The sequence below is a fragment of the Condylura cristata genome, unplaced genomic scaffold (genome assembly GCF_000260355.1).
Source record: "Condylura cristata isolate star-nosed mole 26May11 unplaced genomic scaffold, ConCri1.0 scaffold00016, whole genome shotgun sequence".
In the NCBI taxonomy this organism is placed as follows: domain Eukaryota; kingdom Metazoa; phylum Chordata; class Mammalia; order Eulipotyphla; family Talpidae; genus Condylura; species Condylura cristata.
Genome location: NW_004567117.1, coordinates 33,780,729 through 33,789,879, shown reverse-complemented (window position 1 = coordinate 33,789,879; position 9,151 = coordinate 33,780,729). Strand labels below are relative to the sequence as shown.

At 38.9% G+C, this 9,151-nt stretch overlaps 1 protein-coding gene across 1 annotated transcript in view; it reads right to left on the bottom strand.

Moving 5' to 3' along the window:
* Positions 1-9,151, bottom strand: part of DCC (DCC netrin 1 receptor) — a 977,719-nt gene that overhangs the window by 617,048 nt on the left and 351,520 nt on the right. The gene's annotated exons all lie outside the window — the stretch shown is intronic.

Genomic DNA, 9,151 nt, shown 5'->3' with positions numbered 1-9,151 from the left:
AGCAGACCTCTCCTTTCTTGCCTGCTGCTCCCCTCAGCTGTGTACTTCATCAGTCTGTTTGTTCTGCTCCCCACTCTGTATCTGGTGAAGCCTCTCCTTGCCTCTGTACCCCAATTCGAATGTATAAATAAATAAATCTTAATAAAATAAATTATTTCTATCTTTGCATTTTGATTATAGTCTTCATTAAAATTTTTAAAAATATGCCCAGGCAGTGTTCCACTAACAACAAAAGTTAATCAAGAGCAGAGAGGGAAATGTTTTTGGAACAAAGTTCAGTTGTTTTTTTTAAAACAGGTGAGAAATCTCATTGAAAAAGCAAGCCAATAAAGTTGCTACTTAACATCACAAATCCCTGATGGGTCTTAATTTCCACCCAAATGTTTTTCATGAGTCAGGGCATCTATGTGAATATTATAGTTGGATTTTCCCCCCATAAACATAAATGAACAAAAGAAATCAACAGGAGGAACAGAAAGTCATTTAAAAATCCTGAGGGGATGAGTCAAGTATAATTAGCTGAAGTTTATTCTTTCTGAGGCTGGTAGAATGTTTGGTTGCTGAATCAAAAACTTTGAAGAGGTCTCGAGAGGTCATTGGGTTCACCTTTGCTCAGATAGGTATTTACCTAAATCATTCAAGTCAAATTACTTTCAATTCCATTTTTAATGATCTCTGGGGCTAGAGATTCTACAAAGTCCCCTGGCATCTTGTTTTCAATATTTGATCTTCTTAGGTCTAACTGAATTTTCTTATTACCATGTAATTCCATTTCCTCCTGAATAGCCTTGTAAAAAAATGCAGAAAAGATGGACATGGCTTTGTGAGATTCCTTAATTCTCTTGAAGTAACATTTAATTTCTTTAAATTTAAAGAACTTTAAAGTTTTTTAATTAACAAAACATTAATTTTAGAGTCTACATTTTCCTATTTACTTTTTCAGAATATCAATCCAACTTCATTAATGGTCTTACTTTTTCTATAATAGGAATAATTTCTGTGAAAACTTTCCAGTTTTCTATCATTTAAAAGGCAAGCATCAAAATTGCTTATAACTAATACTCTCATAAAGAATGATTACTACTGCCTCCAATGGATATGATCACTTCTAGTTTCTTATACCACATTTTCGTGAAAATAAACTAAACAGCTTCTCACTGTTGTCCATAACTTTACAGGTCCTCCCTAATCCCCCTATTTTTCTAATTCTTACTTTTGGACTCGGTTAATTTGATCTTGTCTCTTCAACTCTGCCTAGTAAGTAGTACCATTCATTCTCACATACTCATTTCAAATTCAACTAACTCATAGAGTAAAAGAAAGACATTGGAGTCTTTTGCAGCAACTTGGATAGAGCTTGGAAAGTGAGATAAGCCAGAAGGAGAAAGAAAAATACCGGATGGTTTCACTCATAGCAGGAGTATAATGGACCAGGCGAGAAAATAATAAAAATAATGAACAACCATATACCAGAGACATTTTGTGGGGGTGGAGTGGGGAATGGGATCAAAAACGGGGGGGTGGAGAGGGAAGTGCACGGTGACTTGGTGATGGCACACGGGTGACTTGGTGATGGGAAACCCGCGGGGATTACAATTGAGATGGGAAAAAAGTACAAAATGATGTAAAAATAAACTTTTGTAAAATAAAAATAATAAAAAAAATAAAAGAAAGACATTGGAAATTTTGTTCATTAAAATAAATTGTAAAGTAAGAGTGAGCATTAAATTCTACCACAAATGATACTGTACAACCCCCCAAAGACAATATCATGGCCTTTTCACTGCTCCACCAGCGTCTCCTTCTCATTGATCCTTTCATTTTAAACAACAGAACTGTAGTGCCGCTCACTCCTCTATTGGAAAGTAAACTGGGAGTCTGGTTCTTCATTCTTGGTCCTGATTTTATCACTGAAAGACTGCAACTCAAAGGAGTCTTAAGCTTTCAAACCCTCAGTTTCCTCATCTGTGAAATGAAGGACTTGAATCAGAGGATCTCTAACTTCAACATCCAGTTAGGAAACTTACATTCTAGAATGAGATGAAGGCACCCATCAAATGAATCCAGCGCTAAACTTAGTGAGATATGACTGATACAGCTATAAATGCCTTTCCCTGTCAACATTCTCCTTTGCAAGACAAGAAACACATGCTAGTGAAAACGACTAGCTTGAGATGCACTGACACTGTGAAAACAGAACGTTCTAATGTCCTTGAATGTCAAGTTATTTCACTAGAGTGATACCTGCAATTTCCACATGAGTAGCATAAATAAGATAAAAATAAATTTAGAATCCAAGACCAGGCAACTATATAAAAACACGTTTATTGCTTCTTTGCTCTTCCTGGAGCCTATATTTTAAATAACTACTTCAGGATGAACACCTTATTTATGTCACCAAACACATCACACATTTAACGCCATTGTTTATGACAGTATGTTAATGAACATATGTGCCCATTATCACAAATAAATAACCCACTTAATCTGAAACAAGAAGGCTATGGCAGTTTTCACTGCTACAAGTACATAATTTAGGAAAGTTAAATAAAGATTAACTTTTCTTCCATACAATTACCCTTGCAGTTTTTTTGCAATTTGCTTTTGTACTCCTTATAACAATTATACCTTGAATATACGGCTGTAGGTTAAAGGTACGTCACTACTTCAAGTAACCCGAATTAGCTACTTCACTTTCAGAAACAATGGATCCTAACAAAATTGTTTGTTGAGAAATAAAAGATGTGTCTCCAACAATGCCCCTTTTAACACTTCAGTTCATGTGGGCATAAGGGGCTTGTACTCCTTGGACACTTCACCCAGGTTTAAGAAACACCCCATTAATACATTACACTGGCATCAATACAGGCTACCTCTTCCCTCTTCTCTTAGAGTACTTACTTGTTCCCATTAGAAGCATGTTGTTTACCAGTGTATCATAGCTTAATGTAAACTAATTTTAGCAAATATTTTCATCTAAGAATCAAGCCGATTCTATATCAGTCAGAGATGATAAAACTGCAACCAATAACAAATTAGAGTCTGTTGCTCAAAAGTTGTGGCTGGAATTTGAGCAGAGTTTAATGACTGTACAATCTTCTGGGAAATGGGTGAAATAATTAGAAAGCAATAAGTGAAAGCCTCTGAACAATCAAAACAAAAGTATCACTTTGTATTTTTGCAGAGGCCTGTATGTCAGAATGGCAAGTGTGGGCATGTGAGCCAGAAGAAAGCCAACTGGAGGTTTGGCTTTGTTTCAATATGGCTTAACTTTTTTTTTTTTTTAATAATAATTTATTCTTACATATTTTTGTGCATTTTTCCATCTCAGTTGCAATCCCCTTGGGTTTTCTATCACCAAATCACCCACGTGCCCTCAGCATGGCTTAACTTTTAAGGTACAGGTTATTGTTCTTCAGAACCCTAAACTAGGAACATTTCCCATCCTTGCTTCATAGAAGAGGCAATCCTTGGGCCCTGCTTAAAATTACCTGAAGCAAAGGCATTCTGGAGAGATATACTTGAGAGAACCAAAATCCCGTCTACTAAGAAACATGCAGCTGAAGAAAGGCCTTTTCTTTGAGGAGTAGTAACAAGGGCAAATATTAACATTTATTTGCTTTAGTTTTGTCAGATATAAATAAGCATCAAAGGTGATACTGGTATGGGTATCCTAAGTATGTATAGGACAAGATGAGATCCTTAATATACTTTACGAAGGCACCAAAATGACTAAACAAATGGTAAGAAAAAAAAAATCTCTGTGCTTTTAACTCACTTTGTGCTTATTCTCTTTATCACAGCCTCTATAGTTCCAAAGATCAGTTCAGCCACAGAGGCAGACTAACTTGATTTTTTTTTTTAAGTATGACATTTTATCTACAATATGAAACATTGTTAAGTGTGAAAAATAATTCCCCATGGAGTCAGAAACTCCCTTCTAAGTCCAAAATGTAAAAGCTTCTGGTTAAAGCATTAAGAGCTAAAAATGAAATATATGAAAAGTAGTATGGAAATAAAAGAAGTTCCTGAAAAGATTTTAAGATTACAAAATGTCATACAAATCCCCACAGAATCTGCTACACATAACTTTATCTCTTTCAAATTACAAAACCTTAGGGATGCTTGGAGATTCTAAGTTGCCCAAATTCCTATAACCAACCTGGAAAAATGCCATCAATATCTCCTCTTATAAATAAATGTCAGTGCATCTGCCTCTCTTCTGTTAAGATAAAGAGATCTCCACTGAAGATAATTAAAATTATCCCTTGAATGGTGGACTATAATCTGGTTTTAACTCATCAAACATCAATTCCATGTGCAATTGTAATTCTGGACTTCAACCCGAGCAAACCTTCTAATGCCTGGTGGGCCATGTGATGCAGTAGGGTTTAATAAAACAAAATAAGACATGAATTAATTGATTGCCTAACTGTATGATTTTTTTTTGTGGACTGACTACATCAGAGTATAAATTCTGAAAAGTATTTCTAAGTCTACAGTTTCCGAACTAGCAAAAAACACTGCCACCTCAAAGCTTGTTATAAATGCACAGAATCGGGTCCAGACTAGACCTACCCATTCGGAAACTCTGGAGTCACAGTGCCAAGCTTTGAGAAGCTTTCCAGGGGGATTCTATGACACTTCTGAAACTCTTCTCTAAAACATCTGCTGACCTGTACAAGAGCTGGGGGTGTGAATGGGGGGGTTCTTTGTGTTCTTTGGCTTGTCATGTTACAATTTTACATATTTGCGTTTGGGTCAGTGTTTTGTTTTGTTTTTTTTCCCCTAAATAGTGAGAGGGAGTTATGGGAGTGACCCAAGAAGGTGTATAATTGAAACACATTTTTGACATATTTGGTATTCATATTTATTGTACATTTATTTGAAAGACTGAAAATGTGGGAAAGGGCCAAGAAAGAGAGTTAATCTTCCCTCTGTTGCACTGTGTTTGGGTGCCAAATGACCTTACTGCATTAAGCAAAACAAAAATTCCACAATCCACTGAATACTTAAAATGCTCCTTGGGATATTCTTGGTTCTTAGCACAAGGAGTCAATGATTCCTTTAGATCAGCTCTTTCCAAAGAAAAAAGAGTATTTTAGGACTGCATTTATCTCATCACAATTTAGCTCTACAATGTTAATTGTACACTTCTGAAATATTGGGGACTCTGCACATTGACCAGGCTGATGTGCCCCTCAGACTAGTTTAGTCTCCAGCCAGGAGCTCTCAGAGCACCTGTTCTGCTGCAGTCTGGCATTGCGCTTCCTATGTTTCATGTTATGGCAGGACTTTAACTACAGCCAGGTCAAGAAAGTGTGCATCTGCTAAGATTCAGACCAGTGACTACTGGCTCTCTGTGAAGTAATGGTGTTTGCCTACTTTGGGAAGACATTAAAAAATGTCTGCAGATATGATCATATCTTTAAAAAAATTCAAGATGTTTAATATTTACTAACAAGTAGAAATAAAATATGAATTAGATTTTGCAGAATTTGTTAATGAATTTAAAAGCTTCAACAGAAGCTTTGCCAAGTCTTCTACACTTGCCCTGTCACAGTTGTATGAGAATGTGTTAAGTATCATTACAATGTAAGGAAGCTATAGATAAAAATTAAAATGAAAAATACAAAAATCCAGTTAAGGGAATCCTGGTGGGTTAGGGACTAAGTATCAATGCCATAACCCCTACGGCCTGAGTTCGATCCCCACCCAAGGAGGTCACTCACATATGGCACTGCAGATCTCCTCTGTCTCACCCACTGCTCCCTTCAGCAGTGTATTTCAGTAGCTCTGCCTGTTCTGCTCCCCTCTCAGTCTCTGGTGACTTTTGTCCCACCCCTTCCTCCATATACCCACTTGTTCTGGCCTATACCCACTTCTTCTATGCAAAAAATAAATTTAAAAAAAGTCAGTTCAAGTTTCTCTCCCATAGATTCCAGATTAAATGCCAATTAAACCTATCAGTTAAATTAGTATATCAGATGGAAAAATAAAACAAAACACAACATAGATAACGTTGTAGTATAAACATGCTCTAATTAGTCACATTAAATAAGTATCCTACAGGAGATATTTCTATTAAAACATTATTTGTTGTTTACCCAAAATTCAAATTTAACTGGGCATCCTGTATCTTATCTGGCAACTTAAGCCCCATAAAATCAGTTCCTTGAGACCATGGTATATGCAAACACACTGTATGTGAATTCATCTTCCTGCTCGGTTCTGACATCTCCACAGAGAAGAGTGAACACTTGGAAAGCTACCATGATTGAATCAGGAAAAGTGATGTTAGTGTCAGGCCATTTGCTGACCTAGTCCAACACCACCAAATATCCATGTTGCAGGGTTGCCGAACCCGATTTGTTCTTGACACCGTGATTCCTCTTTTTTTCTTTTCTTTACAAGACAGGGAACAAAATTCAGAAATATAAATACAAGATGTGAAGTTCAAGAAACAACTGCCCAGCAGAGACCTCTTCGTAAGCCCACACAGAGGCTCCACATCAGACATTCTGAGCACATGTCACTTTCCACAAAGCAGAGGAAGCTTTGCTGATATCTGAGGTTTTTATAGGGCAAAAAGTATGTGCCCCGGGCAACTGCCTGTGTCCTCTGGCTAAATCCGATGGTAAAGAAAATGATAAGGGCCAAGTGAGAGCAGGGAAGTAGCTTCTGCTTCCCTTTGCAGCCTCAAAAGCTGAATCTCTCAACCACAGCTTGATTTTGCTGTGTGATACTGGGCAGACTATAATGGGATTTTTCTTCAGCTCAACAAGTAACAGTGCAACATCTGAGTAGTCACTCCCTGGACCTTATGCAAAATTAACACTTAGAAGAAAAACTGATGTGTTGCTTAACCTGCCCTTGGTTGACATTGCCTACCCCCTCTCGCCCCCCACCAAAACTCTAAGTGACTTCACTGTATACTGTAGGATGTTCGTTTTGGTTCAGTATAAGCTGTATTCTCTTCCCGGGCGATTCCCATCATTCTTTCTCCAAGTTGGGAGTTGGACAGCTTGGAAAGCATTTCATGAATGCACAACTGTCAGCTGGAACACTGAGAAAGGATATTCAGAGCATTTAGGAAAAGGACTGCTTACTGGACACCCAGGGCTGGAATCTCTCCCTCTGAATGGCAGTGAAGAGAGGATGTATACTGCAGGTGACATTAATTGTGAAAGGACACATCACTGATCAAGTTACCTCTGTTTACTGTACACAAATAAGAAAAACATAAAAACCAATACCATAACAACCACCTATAATCCCACTCACCTGGTGGAAACTGTATTAAACGTTATATCTATTTCAATTGGATTCATAGGAGTTTGGTTTATTGTCCTCATGGTTATAATGAGGGGGAGAGAATGAAAGCACAAGCAAAAGCCAGTGTTCTGCTCTCTATTCCTCTTCAATCTTATTATGGAGGCCCAAACATCAGAAAGGACCCCAGCCCGAAGTCCTCTTCCAAATACACACCGGAGGTAAGGCTTGCACTTGGGAGGGAGACATACTTGCAGGGTTTAGGAGATTTGTGATGGAGACTACAGGAGGAGCTGTGCCGGGACAAGGAAGAGCAAGAGCTAAGGCCCTGAGGTGGACCAGGAACAGCAGGAAGGTCACACGGCTGGCTCACATGGGAGAGAAGGGAAAGTTCAAAGTGCAGAAGTCACTGAGAGCTAGATGTATAGCACTTTGTAGGCAAGCAAAAGACCTTTATTTTAACTCCAAGGATGCTGGAAATTTTGATCAAAAGAGTGAAAAGGAGGCTCTCCTTGGGGGTCCAGTGGGTTAAAGCGCAGCACCAAGAAGCTAAAGCCACTTCAGCATGAGTTCGATCCCTGCCCGGGAGGTGACCCACATGACACACAAGACCTCTCCTGACCCGCCTACTGCTCCCCTCAGCAGTGTACTTTGTCAGTCTGCTCCCCACTCTGTCTCTGGTGAATCCTCTCACAGCCCCTGCACCTCTGGCTGTACCCCAGTTTTGTATGCATAAAACAAAACAAACAAACAAAAAAACAGGTTCTCCCTGGTGGTACAGCGGGTTAAAGCACAGCACTAAGAATCTTAAGCCACTTCCGCATGAGTTCGATCCCCGCTTGCCCCAGAGGAGATCCACTTGGCGCGGCAGACCTCTCCTGACCCGCCCGCTGCCCGCTGCTCCCCTCAGCAGTGGACTTCGTCTGATCTGCCTGTTCTGCTCCCAGCTCTGTCTCCTCTGTCTCTGGTGAATCTACTCACCCTCTCCATCGCTGGCCTGTACCCCAGTTCTGTACGAATAAATAAATAAATCTTAAAAAAAAAAAAAGAGTGAATATGTCTAAAGATGTTTACAACACAGCAGTTCTCAGTAGAGAATGACTTTGGTCCCAGGAGACACTTGGAAAAGTCCAGAAATACTGCTGGTTGTCACAAGTGGGAAAAGTGCTCCTGGAATCACAAGTAGACACAAGAGATGCCGCTACCCATCCTACAATCCACAGGGCAGTCAATCTTGGGAGAATTATCCAGTTTTAAACACTAATAGTGCTGAGGTTAAAAAAAAAAAAAAAAACTTTTAAAATAACCACCTTGGATTTTTGTGCTGAGAATTGGAGTCCTTGGAAGTAAGGAAACCTGGGAGGAGGCTGGCTCCATGGTACTGGTGAGAAATGAGGAGACTTGTAGAAAATAAATCACTGCAGTAAAAGTGCAGAGGCATGGTCAGATTCAGAAACCACACCATTTTAAAAGTACAGCAATGGGATAGCTGTGGGATTAGATGTGGGTTGTTTAAGAAAGAGATTCCCAAAAGACTCCAAATAAATCAATAGAGCAATTTATGTAATTTATATGCAAAAAAGGTACCAGATCTGTTGCAAAAGAAAGCCTTCAGCACAAGAGGTCAGGAGACTGGAGTTCTTTGTCTAATTCTGCCCCTCACTAGCCCTGAGTTTGGGCTACATCACTGGGAAGAGATTTACTCATCAGTAAAAGAAATTGGACTAGTTAATTGCCAGGTGTCCACAGATCTAATAGTATAAGTCTATGAGTTTACCTCAAGGAAACTTGATACATACAAAAATTAACCTTACAGTTAGGAGGAAATAGCCAGATGGAGACATTAGCTGTAATCACCCTGTGATCAGTTTATCACAGA